Source organism: Equus asinus, chromosome 21 (genome assembly GCF_041296235.1).
Source record: "Equus asinus isolate D_3611 breed Donkey chromosome 21, EquAss-T2T_v2, whole genome shotgun sequence".
Taxonomy (NCBI): domain Eukaryota; kingdom Metazoa; phylum Chordata; class Mammalia; order Perissodactyla; family Equidae; genus Equus; species Equus asinus.
The window spans coordinates 50,993,925-51,013,115 of record NC_091810.1 but is presented as its reverse complement, the minus strand read 5'-3'; positions in this window follow the sequence as shown (position 1 = coordinate 51,013,115).

Genomic DNA, 19,191 nt, shown 5'->3' with positions numbered 1-19,191 from the left:
AGGGTTCACCGGTTCGGATTCTTGAGTGCAGACCTAGGCATCGCTTATCAAGCCATGCTGTGGCAGGTGTCTCATGTATAAAGTAGAGGAAGATGGGCACGGATGTTAGCTCAGGGCAATCTTCCTCAGCAAAAAGAGGAGGATTGGCAGCAGATGTTTTCTCAGGGCCAGTCTTCCTCAAAAAAAACACAAACATTTCTTATTTTGTAAACTGAGCAACAGTAATGAAGAAAAGTTTGAAGCTCCAATTTAACACATGAATTTTCAAAGGAGATTGTTTAAAAAGATTTTGTTAAGTATTGGATAGAAGTGTAGAGTGTTTTGATCAAAAAATTAAACATTGACATTGAGAAAATCTAAAATATGACAAGAAAGAAGAAAAAGAGGAATACAGAATAAAGATAAAGTGCATAGCAAGGTGGGAGATTTAAATCCAAGTTTATCAGTAATTGTAATGTAAATGGACTAAATGTTTCAGTTGAAAAAGCAAAAATATTTTCAGATTGGCAAAACCACCTTTATGGTGTTTAGAAGACAAATGTCTAAAACAAAAGGGTACAGGAAGTTTGAAAGCAAAACAATTAAAGAATATGCACTTTGCAAGCACTAACCAGAGGAAAGCTGATGTAACTATAGCACTATCAGACAAAATGGCCAAAGTCAGTACAATAGGTACAGATGGTCACCTCATAATGCTGCAAAGATTCGATTCACCAGGAAAATATAACAATTCTAAATTTGTATGCATTCTATAATGTGGCCTTGTATTTTATAAAACAAATATTGATATAGCTACAAGGAGAAATAGACAAATGTATGATCATGATGGGAGATTTTTAACCACCTCTCTCATAATCAATTAGAAAAATCAGACAAAAAATTCATTAAAATCAAGAAGATATAAATAACATGATCAGCGAACTTGATCAAATTGAGATACATAGAACACTGAACTCCAAAATGCCGATATTATTCTCAAGCGTACAGAGAATGTCGACAAAATATGACCATATATGACAAATAAATCAAATATCAGTAAATTTTAAAAGATTGAAATTATATAGAGTATGTTCCTTAATTACAAGACACTTTAGCTAGAACTCAACACAATTACAAAATTAGACAATTCCCATAGGTTTGGAAATATATGTAGGACATATACTAGGAAGGAGATAAACTTCTAATAAGCAAAAGGTCAATGGAAGAAACTGAATAACAAAAATACTGCATATCAAATCTAGTGGAACCACAATGAGATACCACATCACACTCACAGGAATGGCTATAATCAAAAAGAAATAACAAGTATTGTTTAGCATGCGAAGAAATTAGAACCCTCTTAAACTGCTGGTGGGAATGTAAAATAGTGCTGCCACTTTGGAAAACAGTCAGCCCGTTCCTCAAAAAGTTAAGCATGGAGTTACCATATGACTCAACAATCTAGTCCTCGGTGTCTACTCAAGAGAAATGAAAACATATGTCCACATAAAACTTGGACACAAATGTTATAACAGCCAAAAAGGGGGAAAAAACACAAATGTCTGTCAACTGATTAATGGATAAACAAAATGTAGTATATCCTTACAATGGAATACTATGTGGTCATAAAAAGAATGAAGTACTATGGTACAATATGTGTGAACTTTGAAAACATTATGCTAAGTGAAAGGAGTCAGTCACAAAAAGACCATATATTGTATGATTCCATTTATATGAAATATCCAGAATAGGCAAATCCATAGAGACAGAGAGTGAATGAATAGTTGCTAGGGGCTGGGGGGAAGGGAAAAGGAGAAGAGGTATGGGTTTTCTTTTAGGGTAACAGACATATTCTAAAATTAATTGTAGTGATGACTTCATAACTCTGTGAATATACTAAAAATCATTGCTTTGTACATGTTAAATGGGTGAGTTGTATGTCTATGAATTATATTTCAATGAAGCTGTTATTAAAAAAACTACAGAGGAAAGGAGAGAAAATGGAATCATATAAAATACTCAATTAAAACCACAAAAGGCAGAAAAAGAGTGGAAAACAAAAATAGGAACAAAGAACAAAGGCAACAAATAGAAAACAGTAACAAGGTGGTTGATATTATTATATCCATAATCACTTTGAATATCAATGGTCTAAATGCACCAATTGAAATATGAGATTATGTGGGGCCAGCCTCATGGCTGAGTGGTTAAGTTCACACGCTCTGCTTCGGCGGCCCAGGGTTTTGCCAATTCGGATCCTGGGCACAGACCTAGCACTGCTCATCAAGCCATGCTGAGGCGGTGTCCCACATAGCACAACTAGAAGAACCTGCAACTAAAATATACAACTACGTACTGGGAGCCTTTGGGGAGAAGAAGAAGAAGAAGGAAAAAAACGAAAGATGAGATTGTCAGAGAGGATCAAAAAACAAGACCCAACTATATGCTGTCAATAATGAATCCACTTTAAATGTAAAGACACATACAGATTAAAAGTAAATGGAAGGAGAAAAATACACTGTGCTAACACTAATCAAAATAAAGCAAGAGTAGCTATATTAATTTCAGACTGAGCAGACTTCAAAGCAAAGAGTTATTATGGATAAAGAAGGACATTACATAATGATAAAGGGGTCATTTATCGGGGCTGGCCCTGTGGCCGAGTGGTTAAGTTCTCGCGCTCTGCTGCAGGTGGCCCCGTGTTTCGTTGGTTCGAATCCTGGGTGCGGACATGGCACTGCTCATCAAACCACACTGAGGTGGCATCCCACATGCCACAACTAGAAGGACCCACAACAAAGAATATACAACTATGTACTGGGGGGCTTTGGGGAGAAAAAGGAAAAAAATAAAATCTTAAAAAAGAAAAAGGGGTCAATTCCCCAAGAATACATAAAAATTATTAATGTGTATTCATCTAACAACATAGTGTCAAACTACGTGAGGCAAAAACGGAGAACTGCAAAGAGAAATAGATGAATCCAGTTGGAGACTTCAACACCTGCCTCTCAGGAATGGCGAGATCCAGCAGGCCCAATGTAGAGATATAGTTGAACTCAACAACACCATCAACCAACTGATTGGATATAACTGACTTCTATCGACTACTTCATCTAACAACAGCAGAATACATGCTCACATGAAACATTCACCAGTAGACCCGTTCTGGGTCATAAAACATACCTTAACAAATTTAAAAGAAGAGAACTCATACAATGTCTGCTCTCAGACTACAATGGAATTAAACTAGAAATCAATAACTGAAAGAAAACTGGAAAATCCTCCAATATACGGAAATTAAACAACTTGCTTCTAAATAATACATGGGTCAAAGAAGAAATCTCAGCAGAAATTTAAAAATATTTTGAGCTACATGAAAATGAAAACATCACTTATCAAAATTTATGGGATGCAATGAAAGCAATGCTTTGAGGGAAATTTATACCATTGAATGCATGTATTAGAAGAGAAGAAGAACCTGAAGTCAATCATCTAACTTTCCACCTTAGGAATTAGAAAAAGAAGAGCAAATTAAAATTCCAAAGTAAGCAGAAGAAAAGAAGTAAAAATTAGAGCAGAAATCAATGAAATTGAAAACAGGAAAACAATAGAAAAAATCAATTAAATCAAAAGCTGGTGTTTTAAAAAGATCAATAAAATAAACAAGCCTCTAGCCAGGCTAACTAAGAAAAAAAGAAGACATAAATTATTAACATCAGAAATGAAAGAGGAGACATTGCTACAGATCCCATGGAAATTAAAATGAATTTTTGAATTTCTTTTACTATGAACAACTCTATGCCCAGAAGTTTGGTAATCCAGATGAAATGTATCAATTCCTTGAAAGACACAATCTGCCAAAACTCACACAAGAAGAAACAGATGACATAAATTGGCCTATATCTATTAAAGAAATTGAGTCAATAATTAATAACCTTCCCAAACAGAAAGCACCAGACCTAGATGGGCTCACTGGTGAATACTACCAAACATTTAAGTAAGAAATGATACCAATTCTCTGCAATCTCTTTCAGAGCATAGAGGCAGAGGAAATACTTCCTAACTTATTCTATGAGGCCAGTGTTACCCCAAAACCAAAATTAGACGTAGACATTACAAGAAAAGAAAACTACAGATCAATATATCTCATGAACATAGATGTAAAATTCCTCAACAAAATATTAGCAAATCAAATCCAATAATGTATAAAAAGAATTATATACCCTGACCAAGTGGGATTTATCCCAGGCATGTAATGCTGGTTCAACATTCAAAAATCAATTACCGTAATCCATCATATCAACAGGCTAAAGAGGAAAAACCACATGGCATATCAATAGATGCAGAAAAACATTTGACAAAATCCAATACCCATTCATGATAAAAACTCTCAGTAAACTACAAATAGAGAAGAACTTTCTCAACTTGATAAAGATTACCTACCAAAAAAAGTCTACAGCTAACATCTTACTTAATGCTGGGAAATTTGAAGCTTTCCCACTAAGAGCAGGAATAAAGCAAGTATGTCCCCTCTCATCATCCGTTTTCAATATCATACTGAAAGTCCTTACTAATGCAATAAGGCAAGAAAAGGAAATAAAAGGTATACAGTTTGGGAAGGAAGACATAAAACTGTCTTTGTTTACAGATGACATGATCATCTAAGTAGAAAATCTGAAAGAATCAACTAAAAATCTCCTGAAACTAACAAATGATTATAAAAAGGCTGCAGGATACAAGGTTAATATTGACAAAAGTCAATTGCTTTTCTATACACAAACAATGAACAAGTGGAATTTGAAATTAAAAACACAATACTATTTACATTAGCACCCAACTAAACGAAGTACTCAGGTATAAATCTAATAAAATATATAGAAGATCTATATGAGGAAAACTATAAAACTCTGATGAATGAAATCAAAGAAGAACTAAATAAATGGAGAGATAGTCCATGTTCATGGATAGGAAGATTCAATACTGTCAAATGTCAGTTCTCCCCAATTTGATCTACAGACTCAACACAATCCCAGCAAGTTATTTTATGAATATTGACAAACTGATTCTAAAGTTCATATGGAGAGGCAAAAGACCCAGAATAGCCAACATTATGCTGTCAGAGAACTATGAAGTTGGAGGACTGGGCTGACACTACCCAACTTCAAGACTGACTATAAAGGTACAGTAACCAAAACAGTGTAGTATAGGCAAAAGAACAGATAAACAAATCAATGGAACAGAACAGAGTCCCAGAAATAGACCCACATATAATCAACTGATCTTTGACCAAGGAGCAAAGGCAATACAAGAGAGCAAAGATAATCTCTTCAACCAATGGCACTGGAACAATTGACACCCACACACAAGTAAATGAATTTAGACACAGATCTTACATGCTTCACAAAAATTAACTCAAAATGGATCATAGACCTAAATGTGAAACTACAAAACTCCTAGAAGATAACATAAGTGAAAACCTAGATGATATTGGGTATGGCGATGCCCTTTAGATACAACATCAAAGACATGATCTATGAAATAAATAATTGATAAGCTGGATTTCACTGAAATGAAAAAGTTCTGCTCTGCAGTAGGCAATATCAAGAGAATTAGAAGACAAGCCACAGACTGAGAGATTATTTGCGAAAGACACATCTGATAAAGGATTGTTATCCAAAATATACAAAGAACTCTTAAAACTCAACAATTAAAAAAAAAAGCACCTCATTTTAAAAAGGGGCCAAAAACCTTAACAGACACCTCACCAAAGATGTACAGATGGCAAATAAGCATACGAAAAGATGCTACGTATCATGTGTCATCAGGGTAATGCAAATTAAAACAGCAATGAGATACCACTACACACCTATTAGAATGGCCAACATTCAGAGCACTGACAACACCAAATGCTGACAAGGATGTGGAGCAACAGGAATTCTCACACCTTGCTGGTGGGAACACAAAATAGTAGAGCCACTTTGAAAAGAGTTTGGTGGTTTCTGAAAAAACTAAACATACTCTTACCCTACGATCCAGCAATCGCACTCCTTGAGGTTTACCCAAAGGAGTTGAAAACTTAGATCCACACAAAAACCTGTACAAGGATGTTTATAGTAGTTTCATTCATGATTGCCAAAACTTGGAAGCAACCAAGATGTCCTTCAGTAGGTGAATGGATAAATAAGTTGTGGTACATCTAGTCCATGGTATATTATTCAATGCTAAAAAGAAATGAGCTATTAATCCATGAAAAGACATGAAGGAAACTTAAATGCATATTACGAAGTGAGAGAAACCAATCTGAAAAGGCTACATGCTGTATAATTCCACTGTATGACGTTCTGGAAAAGAAAAAACTGTGGAAACAACAGAAAGATCAGTGGTTTTCAGGGCGATGGGGAGGATGAACAGGCAGAGCACAGAGAATTTTTAGGGCAGTGAAACTACTCTGTATATTACAATAGCGGATACATATTATTATACATTTGTCCAAATCCGTGGAATGTACAACAACAAGAGTGAACCTTAAGGTAAACTATAGAGTTTGGGTGATTATGATGCATCAGTGTAGGTTACCGATGTGTCTTTGTAAAACACATACCATCCTGATGAGTGCTGTTGATAATGGGGCAGACTATGCGTGTGTGTGGGCAGGGCGTAAATTGGAAATCTCTATGGCTTCCTCTAAATTTTGTTGTAAACCTAAAAGTGGTCTAAAAAAATAGTCTTAAAAAAAAACTACCGAATTGGGGCTGGCCCCGTGGCCGAGTGGTTAAGTTCGCGCGCTCCGCTGCAGGCGGCCCAGTGTTTCGTTGGTTCGAATCCTGGGCGCGGACATGGCACTGCTCATCAAACCACGCTGAGGCAGTGTCCCACATGCCACAACTAGAAGGACCCACAACGAAGAAGATACAACTATGTACCGGGGGGCTTTGGGGAGAAAAAGGAAAAAATAAAATCTTTAAAAAAATTTAAAAAAATAAAAAATAAATAAAAAAAACTACCGAATAAAGCAAAACCTAGAGTAAAATCTATAGTCTTACTATGGGTATGTTAGAAGAAGAAAGACTGAAAACTAATGAGCCAAGTATCCATAAAGAGGTTAGAAAAAGAACAGCAAAGTAAACCCAAAGAAAATTAAAGAATGGAAATAATAAAAATAAAAGCAGGAAATAATGAAATAGAAAACAGAGATGGTTACCAAAGAGCCAAGCAATTGGGTGTTTGAAAAGACTAATACAACTGATAAGCCTCTTGTATGACTAATTAAGAAAAGAGAGAAGGCACAAATAACCAATATCTGGAATATAAATGGGGACACGACTGTAGATTCTGCAGACATTAACATTACAAGAAGATATTGAAAACAATATTACGCCAAAGTTTGACATTTTAGATGAAATGGACAAATTTTTAGGAAAATACAATCTATCAAAAGTGACACAAAAGTAGAAAACCTTAACCATCCTGTAACTGTTAAGGAAGTTAAATCCATAACTAAGAAAACATTCCACAAAGAAAACTCCAGGCCCAGATGGCCTCACCGGTATGTTCTCACATACCAGTGAGGAAAAAGAAGTGGTGCCAATATTAAACACTCTTCTGGAGAATATAAAAAGAGGACATAATACCCAATACATTTTATAAGGCTGACATAACCTTGATACCAAACACCTACCCAAGACAGTACAAAAAAGGAAAGTGACAGGCCAACTCAGGAATGTAGAGGAAAAATTGCTAAAAATATATGTTAGCAAATTTAGCCTAGCAATAAATTGAAAGGTTAATGTATCCAACCAAGTTATATTTATTCCAAAGTTGCAAGATTGGTTTAACATTTGAAAAATCAGTGCAATTTTATGTATTAAGAGGATAAAAGAGAAAGATTACATGATTATCTCAATAGATGCAGAAAAGCTTTTGATAAAATTTAACATCCATTCAAAGTAAAAACTCTTGGCAAACTATGAGTAGAAGGAAACTTCTTACTTTGATAAATGGTATCTGCAAAAAGCCTACAGCAAATACTACTTCAATAATGAAAGGTTGAAGGTTTTCTTTTCGAGACTGGCAGTGACACAAGGATGTCTGCTCTCACCATATCTATTCATAATATATGGAAAGGTCCTGGCTAATGCAATAAACCAAGAAAGAGAATTAAATCTATAGGGATTGTACAGAAAGAAACAAAGCTATCATTATTTGCAGATTATATGATTGTACACAGACAATCCAAAAGAATTTACATATGAATTGTTATAATTATGTGTTTATCAAGTTTGCTGAATATCAAATCAATGTTAAAAATAATTGCTTCTGTATAAAATACAATAGAAACCAGAAAATTAAAAACTCTGAAAAGATATCACTTAAAATACTATTTACAAAATCAAGTACCTGCAAAGACATCTAACAAATATGTTTCAAACAGAAAATTATAGAACGATATTTACAGAAATTCTAGAAGACCCAAATAAATGGAGAGATAGACCATGTCCATTGACTGGATAACTCAATATTGTAAAGATCAATTCTTTCCAGATTAACCTGTAGATTCTAACCAGTTCCAATCAAAATCTCAAGGATTTTTATTCATGTTTTGTTTGTTTTGGTACTAAAACACATGTAGAAATGCAAGGGACGCAAAATTGCCAAGATACTTTTGAGGAACAAAATGGGAAGACTTGGTTTACTGGACATCAAGCTTTACTATGAAGCAAGAAATACAATGTGATAGTGGCGCAGAGGTAAACAAATAGACCAAAGAAACAAAGTGAAGATGTGAGACAGACCCATTCTTGTATACACACTTGAATAATGCAGAAATGACACTTCAGAGCAGTGGGAAAATGAGACATGGTAGCCTTTTCAATAAATGATGCTGGGCTAACTGGATACCCATTTGGGAAAAAAAATGAAATTGGATCCCCACCTAATGTCATTTACAAAAATCGGTGCCAGGTGGATTACAGACAGCAGTGTGCTGATGAATGTTTAACAACCAGTTCCCCAAGGGGAACAATCCCTGACTTTCAGTGTTTACTGAGTTCCATGGTGTAAATACTCTTACCATGGCTGATTCCAAGTAAGGTCATTGAATACAGAATAGGGAAAATTGTGCAGTAGCATTACATTAGATGGCATTTCCAACAAACGGACTCAATTGACATAAATAACTTCAAGAGCATAGATAATAGCAAAATAAGTAGGAAGTGATGAATTTTGAGTATTTATTATCTTTGTTTTTAATACAATTTAATTGTAAGTTTGTACAGGTTAATTTTTAATAATTCCCGTGTTTAACAATTGGCTCACAAAATACATGAAAATTTAACAACTTTCTCATGAGACGGTGTGAGCCAGCTCCCACACACCGCTGATTACAGACCTGAATGTGAAAGGCAAAACAAAGTTTTAAAAAATATATGAAATTATTCTTCAATTTTTAAAAGTTTATTATGAAAAGAAGATTAAATATTTTCATGATCTCAAGATACGTAACAATTTCTTTTGTTCTTTCCTTTTTTGGTTAGGTTTATTGAGGTATGGGCAGAAAAGAGTTAATACAGCAGGCCCAAGAATGCTCTCCTTGGAAAGGCTGGCATCTGGGAACTAAGATTTTGGAAGAGTTCTCACTATTCCCTGTTTACAGTGGCTCGCTGTGCCTAAACTGTTTCTGCAAACAACGTGGTTTATGTTGAACATCTGCTTTCCTTCTGGGAGACTGGAATTTTGGTACGTGCTAAGCAGTGGGTGCCTACATAACCAGTCCCCAGTAAAAACTCTGAGCACTGAGTCTGTTATAAGCTTCCTGATAGACAACATTTCAAATGTGTTGTCACAATTCATTGCTGGAGAAATTAAGTGGGTCCTGTGTTGACTCCACTGGGAGAGAACTCTTAGAAGCTTGCTCCTGGTTTTCTCTGGACTTCTTCCCATGTGCCTTTTCTCTTTGCTGATTTTGATTTGTATCTTTTCACTGCAATAAATCTTAGCTGTGAGCATAACTATCTGCTGAGTCCTATGAATCCTGTTAGTGAATCATTAAACCTGGAAATGATCTTGGGGACTCCTGACACAAAGTATGAAATTCACCTTTTTCAAGTGTACTGTTTGATGAGTTTTGACAAATGTGTACAGTTGTGTAGCCACCATCACAAGGTGGTTATAGAACATTTCCATCACTACAAATTTCCTTATGCCTCTTTGCACTCAATTCTCTTCCTCCATCCTCAGCCTCTGACAACCACTGATCTATTTTTTGTGCCTATATTACATTCTGCCTTTTCCAGAATGTAATATAAATGGAATCATAGAGTATGCAGCTTTTTGATTCTGGCTTCTTTCGCTCAGCATAATGATTTTGAGATTCATCCATGTTGATGTGCATATACGTAGTTCATTCCATTTTGTGCTCAATAGTATTCCATTGTATGGCTGTATCACAGTTTATTTATCCATTCGGAATTGACATACACTTTGTTTTCTTTTTTGGGGGGTTATGGACAAAGTTGTTATATACATACATGTACAGTTCTTCGTATGTACGTGCTTTATTTCTGAGTAAATATCTGGGAGTGCAATTACTGGGCTGCAGGTATGTTTACCTTTATAAGAAACTACCAAAGTGTTTTCCAGAATGGCTATACCAATTTGCTTTTCCAGAAGCAATGTTTGAGAGTTCCAGTGGGCCACATCCTTACCAGCACTTGGTATTGTCAGTCTTCTAAATTTTAGCAATTCTACTAGGTATGTAATGGTATCCTATTGTAGTTTTTCTAATTTGCTTTTCCCTAAAGACTAAAAGATATTGAGTATCTTTTCACGTGCTTATTTGCTACTGAAATATCTTTTATGTTGACATGTCTGTTCAAATCTTTCGCCAATTTAAAATATTGGGCTGTCTTCTTACACTGAATTGTAAGAGTTCCTTACATATTCTGAATACAAACCCTTTATCAAACAGGTGTTTTGCAAATATTTTCTCCCCTCTCTGGCTCATCTTTTCATTTTCTTAACAGTGTTTTTCAAAGAGCAGAAATTTTCAATTTTTACCAAGATTAGAAATGTTATCAAAATTTTATCAAGTTTAACTACAAATTCAATTACTTTAATAAATACAGGGCTATTAATGGTTATCTATTTCTTCCTGATTGAGACTTAGTACTATTTGTCTTTGAAGGAATTTGTCCCTTTCGTTGAGATTAACAAAATTATTGGCATCAAATGTTCATAAAATTCCTTCAGTATTATTTTACTGTCTGTAGGATTTGTAATGCCACATGCCCCATTTTTCATTCTTGCATTCTTGATCATTATGTAATTTGTGTCTTCTCTCCTTGTTTTTCTGGATCAGTCTGGCTAGTGGTTATAAATTTTATTAATCTTTCCAAAGGATCAGTTTTGGTTTCTCAGTTTATGCTCTCTATTGTTTTCTGGTTTTCAATGTCATTGATCTCAATACTGATCTTTGTTTTTTCCTTTATTCTGCTTGCTTTGGGCGTACTTTTTTCTAGTTTATTAAGATAGAAGCTTATATCATGGATTTGAAACCTTCTTTTCTAATAAGAGCATTTAATGCTATAAATTTCCCTCTAAGCACTATTTTAGCTGTGTTCCCAAATTTTGATCTGTTGTGTTTTCGTTCTCATTCAGTTCAAAATATTTTCTTATTTCTCTTGTGATCTAGTCTTTGAATCATGGGTCAAAATGTGCTATTTAATTTCCAAATGTTCGGAGGTGGGGTTTCCAGATATCTTTGCTATTGATTTCTAGTTTAATTCTATTGTAGTCAGAGAACATGCTTTGTATGATTTCAAAACATTAAAAATTTTTTTTTTAAGATTTTATTTTTCCTTTTTCTCCTCAAAGCCCCCTGGTACATAGTTGTATATTTTGTGGGTCCTTCTAGTTGTGGCATGTGGGATGCTGCCTCAGCATGGCTTGATGAGCGATGCCATGTCTGCGTGTGCCCAGGATCCAAACCAGCGAAATGCTGGGCTGCTGAAGCAGAGTGTGCGAACTTAACCACTTGGCCCTAAAATTTTGAAGATTTATTTTATGGCCCAGAGTATCATCTACCTTTTTTTTTGTTTTTAGTTTCTTTTTTTTTTTATTGAGTTATTGATAGGTTACAATCTTGTGAAATTTCAGTTGTACATTAATGTTTGTCAGTCATGTTGTAGGTGCACCACTTCACCCTTTGTGCCCACCCCCACCCCACCTTTCCCCTGGTATCCACTAAACTGTTCTTAGTCCATAATTTTAAATTCCTCATATGAGTGGAGTCATACACAGATTATCCTTCTCTCGCTGGCTTATTTCACCTAACATAATTCCCTCAAGGTCCATCCATGTTATTGCAAATGGAATGATTTTGTTCTGTTTTGCAGCTGAGTAGTATTCCATTGTATATATGTACCACATCTTCTTTATCCATTCGTCTGTTGCTGGACACTTAGGTTGCTTCCACGTCTTGGCTATTGTAAACAGTGCTGCAATAAACATTGGGGTGCATAGGACTTTTGGGATTGCTGACTTCAAGCTCTTTGGATAAATACCCAGTAGTGGGATGGCTGGATTGTATGGTAGTTCTATTTTTAATTTTCTGAGGAATCTCCATACTGTTTTGCATAGTGGCTGCACCAGTTTGCATTCCCACCAGCAGTGTATGAGGGTTCCTTTTTCTCCACAACCTCTCCAACATTTGTTGCTATTAGTTTTAGATATTTTTGTCATTCTAACGGGTGTAAGGTGATGTCTTAGTGTAGTTTTGATTTGCATTTCCCTGATGATCAGCGATGATGAGCATCTTTTCATGTGCCTATTGGCCATCAGTATATCTTCTTTGGCGAAATGTCTGTTCATGTCTCCAGCCCATTTTTTGATTGGGTTGTTTGATGTTTTGTTGCTGAGTTGTGAGAGTTATTTATATATTATGGATATTAAGCCTTTGTCAGATATATGACTTGCAAATATTTTTTCCCAGTTAATGGGTTGTTTTTTTGTTTCAATCCTGTTTTCATTTGCCTTGAAGAAGCTCTTTAATCTGATGAAGTCCCATTTGTTTATTCTTTCTGTTGTTTCCCTTCTCTGAGAAGGCATGGTGTCTGAAAAGATCCTTTTAATACTGATGTCAAAGAGTGTACTGCCTCAGAGTATCATCTATCTTGATGAATGTTCTATATGCACTTGAAAATAGTGTGATTCTTCTGTTGTAGGGAGGAGTGTTCTAGAAAGGTTAGAAAGGTCAATTAGATCAAGTTGGTTGATGGTGTAGTTCGTGTCTTCTATAACTTCAATGATTTTTGGTTTCCATATACCAAAGGAGGAGTGTTGAAAACTCCAACTATAACCGTCATTTAGTTATTTTGTCCTTTCATTTCAATCATTTTTTTTTTTTTTGAGGAAGATTAGCCCTGAGCTAACATCTGCTGCCAATCCTCCTCTTTTTGCTGAGGAAGACTGGCCCTGAGCTAACATCTGTGCCCATCTTCCTTTACTTTATACGTGGGATGCCTATCACAGCATGGCTTGCCATGCAGTGCCATGTCTGCACCCGGGATCCAAACTGGCAAACCCCAGACAGCCAAAGTGGAACATGCACACTTAACTGCTGTGCCACCAGGCCGGCCCTCAATCATTTTTTCCTTTATATTTTGAAGTTTCATTAGAATTGTCAGGTCTTCTTGATGAACTGATCTCTTTATCATTATGTAATGTCCATCTTTATCCCTGTAATATTCCTTGTTCTGAAGTCTATTTTATATGTTATTAGTATAGTCAAAGGAATTCTTCACCTATGATTTTGTGGTGATCTTTCTATGGTTTATTTCTAGCATTTACATGACTCCTTTTTTGTAGTTTGCATCTTTCTGCTGAAATTCCCAATCTGTTTATGCATATTGTTCATCTTTTCCATTAGATCCTTTAACATACTAATTAGTCTCTTTCTGATAGTTCCATTATCTGGGTCATCTCTGCATCTGGTTGTTTTGAACACTTTATTACTTGCCAGTGGTTTATTTTTCTTTTCCTTTCTTTTTTGTTTGTCTCATGAGTTTTGAATGAATGCCAAATATTGTGTATAAAAGAATAGGAGAGGGGCCAACCCAGTGGTGCAGTGGTTAAGTGCGCACATTTTGCTTTGGCGGCCCGGGGTTTGCTGGCTTGGATCCCAGGTGTGGACATGGCACCGCTTGGCAAGCCATGCTGTGGTAGGCGTCCCACATATAAAGGAGAGGAAGATGGGTGTGGATGTTAGCTCAGAGCCAGTCTTCCTCAGCAAAAAGAGGAGGATTGGTGGCAGATGTTAGCTCAGGGCTAATCTTCCTCAAAAAAAAAAAAAGAGAAATAGGAGAGACTTAGGTAAATGGGCATGTCTCTTTTTTTGTTAGGTTCCCAGTATAGAGATTGAGTCAAGCAAGTCAGTAGTAGAGCTGGATTTGAGGTTTGTTGTTGCTGTAATTCCTCCAATGGCCAGCTACTGCTACCTTTTGATTAATGTGAGGTCTGAGATGCCAGAGCAATTTTGCATTCTGCTTTCAGCAGGTCCTGAATTCCTGGACCTCAGAGGAGGATCTCTTCATGCTTTTTCCACTCTCCCAGCAGTTAACTGCCGTTGCTTCTTAATCAGGGTGAAGCCTGTGGTGGGGCAGCTTTTTTGTTTTCCTGGTCCAGCTTTATTCTTAGGCAGACTTTGTGCACCTGAGTCTCAGGGTAGAGCTTTCTTCCCTTCCTTGCTCTTCCCTTCCTTGCCAACCAAACTCTGATTTGTATCCGAGGGGAGTCTTGGGTGGGAGCAAGTTTTTAGAGCCTCCCTCAGTGGTAGCAGACAATTGTATCAGTGCAGTGTCTGGGCCCACCCCTCCCTCAGGGGTAAGTGGGTTTGGCTTTAACCCTCCCTCACACCTTTGCTTGGAACTAATGGCAGAAGGATTCCTGCCCCTCCCCCAAGAATTATGGAAGCAAAGCTTGTAATGGGGAGCGAAGCTTCCTGCCTCTCCTGCAGAGACAGGTGGCTTTGCTTTTACCTCTTTCCCAGAGGGAGTTCATTTTCCCTGTTCATGGGAACAGGAGGGTTTCCATCCACTTAAAGCTTTTGCTTTGATTGATAGAAGAGTCTGGGAAGTGGGTGGTGTTTTGTTTCCATGCACCACTAACTGGGGTGCTCTCAGGTCTCATGCCTATCACCCCTCAGTTTTTGTGAGCACCTAATTGAGGCTTGTAGAAAAGAGCTTGTGAATGGCTGTAGACAACAATTGTGTCTGGAACTCCCAGGGACTCTGAACTGTCAGGCTAGTTCACACTCTGCCTTTATGAATTTATTAACATTTTAGCTGTCTTTCCTGATTTTATGGTGTTGCCTCTTCTTCCTGGGCTCTACCATGGACAAAGTTTATGTGTTCTGTCTCTCTTCGAAGGAGCTTATCATCCTTTGGAATTCAATTTATCTGGCTGCCTTGTGACCTCAGCTCTCTCATGGGCTCAAAAAGTTGTGATTATGTGTGTTATCTGACTTTTTTTTGCTACTGGGTGCAAGTGATGTTCTCATGTGACTTTTAGCATCTGAGGTGGAAGCAACTCTTCAGGAATGATTTTGTTATCAGAAAGGAAGATTGATAAATTTGACCACATAAAAATTCACCTTCGGGGGTGACCCAGTGGCATAGCAGTTAAGTGCGCACGTTCTGCTTCAGTGGCCTGGGGTTTGCTGGTTCGGATCCCAGGTGTGGACATGGCACCACTTGGCAAGCCATGCTGTGGTAGGCGTCCCACATATAAAATAGAGGAAGATGGGCATGGATGTTAGCTCAGGGCCAGTCTTCCTCAGCAAAAAGAGGAGGATTGGTGGCAGATGTTAGCTCAGGGCTAATCTTCCTCAAAAAAAAAAAATTTCACCCTAATATTAACTTAATTAACATTAAGAGTATGAAATTGCAAGCCACAAAATGAGGAAAGATATTTGCAACACATATGACCAAGAAATGGGATATATAAAGAATGCCTGTGAATCAATAAGAAAAAGATAATCTATTAGAAAAATGGGCTAAAGAGTTAAGTAGGTGCTTCACAAAAGCAGAAATCTACATGACTAATAAACATATGAAAGGTGTGCAATCTCATTAATAATTAGGGAGTGCAAATTAAAATCACAATTACGTACCACTATATGCCTACAAAAACAGCTAAAATGGAAAATGTGTGAGAATATCAAGTGATGGCAAGGATGTGGAACAAAAGCAACTCTCATCCACTGTTGTTGCAAGTTATTTTGATACAACCACTTTTCACATCATCTTGTAAAGGTAAAAATAGACTAAATTCCATCCTAACAATTCTGCTCCCGGGTATAAGCCTCAGAATTGCAGGCACATGTGCAGCAGGAAGCTAACCCTTCTGACTGACACATCCTTCCTCTGGCTTTGATAGATGTGTGGCCAGAGTACTGCTTAGTCTGGCTGGCCATCTGCTTCCTTAGGGTAACTTTGCCTGTCTTTGCTCCCATGTACTTAGTGTAATGTCATTGTTATGCACCCAAGAGAAAATACTACTTCTTCAAGTTCGCTTTAGTGGAGTCCCTCACTCTTCCCTCAAGCCTCTCATCTGCCTGGGATGAGCTCCTGGGCTGAGAGAAGAGCCTCTGCTATAGTTCTCAGCAATCGCAGTGCTCACACCTCATTGCTCGCTTGACCAATAAAGCTGCCCTTATCCCTCTGCTGGCACTCACCCTTTCCCCCAGGCCTGCAGGGTGGGTTTGTACAGGCACTCCCACTTCTCGGAATACTTTCCCAGACCTCACCTTGTGTGCATTTCATGACACTGGGAAGTAAGTTCCACCAGGCAAGGCTTTTGGACCATTTTCTTCATTGCTATATACCTGACGTGCAGATAGTTCTATGAAAAGGAAAGGATTTTACAGATGAAGAAACTTGGGTTCAGAGAGGTCACTGGACTCCTAATTGGAGAGGTCTTTGAGCTCTGGGTCTGCTGCTTTTCAGAGCACATGCTAACCTTTTCATTTCTGTAAATTATATGAGAAAGGACACAAACTGTAAATACAGTGTCTATGACATGATCTCACACAGAGGAAAGGAGACTGAAATAGAAGTCCAAGGTCTGGGTTCTAATATTGTCACTGATGCTTTCCAGCCCTAAGACCCGTCTCTAGGCTCTGGTGAGGATGTGATGAGACCACAGATAAGAGAGTGTGTTTCAAATAGTAAGGCATCATTGTGTGTTAAACTGTGTCCCCCCAAAAAGATATACTGAAGTCCTAACTCGTAGTACCTGCGAGTATGACCTAATTTGGAAATAGGGTCTTTGGAGTAGTACTCAAGGTAAGATGAGGTCTTATTGGATTAGGATGGGCTTTAAATCCAATGACTAGTGATCTTATAATAAGGCCTTGTGAAGACACAGAGACACAGACACAGACAGAGGGAAGATGGTCGTGTGAAGACAGAGGCAGAAACTGGAGCGATGCAACTACAAGCCAAAGAATACCAAGGATTACTGGCAACCACCGGAAGTTAGGAAGAAGCAAGGAAGGATTCTTCCCTGCAGCCATCAGAGGGAGCATGCCCCTGCTGATACCTTGATTTCAGCCTTCTAGCCTCCAGAACTATGAGAGAGTAAATTCCTCTTGTTTTAAGCCATTCAGTTTGTGGTAATTTGTTATGGGAGCCCCAGGAAACTAATACAGGTACGGCATATGTGTAAAGGATATGCCTTGCATAGACAGATGGTTCAACATTGTATGTATACTTCTCCTAAGTGAAAAGACTCATCAGTGACGAAAGGTTCCCCAGACAAATGATCTTTCTTCCATGATGCCTAAGTTTCCCACATTTTCAGTATGTCTTTTAGAGAGAATGACAGAAGACAGGCTGGAAACAGCAGAGAAAAGGGATCAGGTCACACTCATCTGAAAGCACCAGGGTGCTGAAGAGGGATGTCTGGAACACTAGGCAATCACTGTGGAGGTGGGTGAGGGAGCTGATAGCACAGCTCGAGTTCCCCAGAGAGGATGCTGGCCGGCCCTTGGAGCACATCACAGAGAATCACAAACAGTGGCAGGAAAGAGGGCTGGCACAGATGGACACCAATATATCCTATTCCATCACATCAGCCCCCTCTTAGGGTCAAAGACTGTTGGTAGCATCTGGTAACTCTGTTCACTAGGCCTGCACTGTCTCCTGTTCGCCTTCCCTTCTGGGTTTTCCTATCCTTCCTGCATGTGCTGGGAAGATGGGGTAGAGCCAAGGACTTTGATCTGCATTTCATAATTCTCTTGTGGCAAAAACAAAACACAATACTAACAAATCCTTATGTCTGGATGGGATTTAGGACTTACAAAAGTGCTTTCACATACAATCCCTCTTGAATGAGCCTCCTTGAAAAGGAGCCAGAAGTGCCTATCCATGAAAGACGGGTCTGTCCCCTAATTCAGAAAGTATAGGAAGTCTAAGCAGAACTATGCCAAACCCCACAAAGAGGATAAAGGTCAGGTAAGGAAACTGTAACTCACACAGGCCATAAACCAACATCTCACTATGCAGCCCTATCCAAAAGCAAAGAGCAGACTGAGCTCATAGCACCAGTTGAATGCCATCTGGGCAAGAGTCCCAAGACAAAAATAGATGACTTCTGTTGTCAGTAAATGGCAGACTAGGTAAATTAGACCAATCCTTCCACTAAGGACAACCAAAAAGCTGTACAAATATCTGAAAAGCATCAAAGAGCTAACAAGATACTAAAGAATTACTAGGCTGACACCCCAGAGAAGACAGGAATCAAGACAGGTGAGGCCAGCATTCAGGGCCACCTCTTCCCTGGAGGCACTTGCCCATTTACAAGAGGTGACTGAGAGAATGAGTTGTGTTTCTGAAAGTCTTGCAGGGCTCAGGGATGGGGGTTGGAATACAGAGCCCACCAAAAGTAGAAACTGATAAACCCCTTCCTGTTGCAGGCTGTGACCTCAGAGGATTGTGCCCTAGGGGTAAAGATTAACCAAAAGCCAACTAGCCCTTGCATAGTCTGATAGATCTGCAGCCTGGCTTCAGTGGCTGGGAAAATCTCCAACCTCCAATCTGGATTAATGTGGTCCCAGAATTCTAGTGCCCCTAGGCACCTGACGGAAGCAAACCTTAACCCTCCTTAAAGAAAGAAATCATCCCAGGCCTCAAAATATGGCAATAAACAGTTTATCAA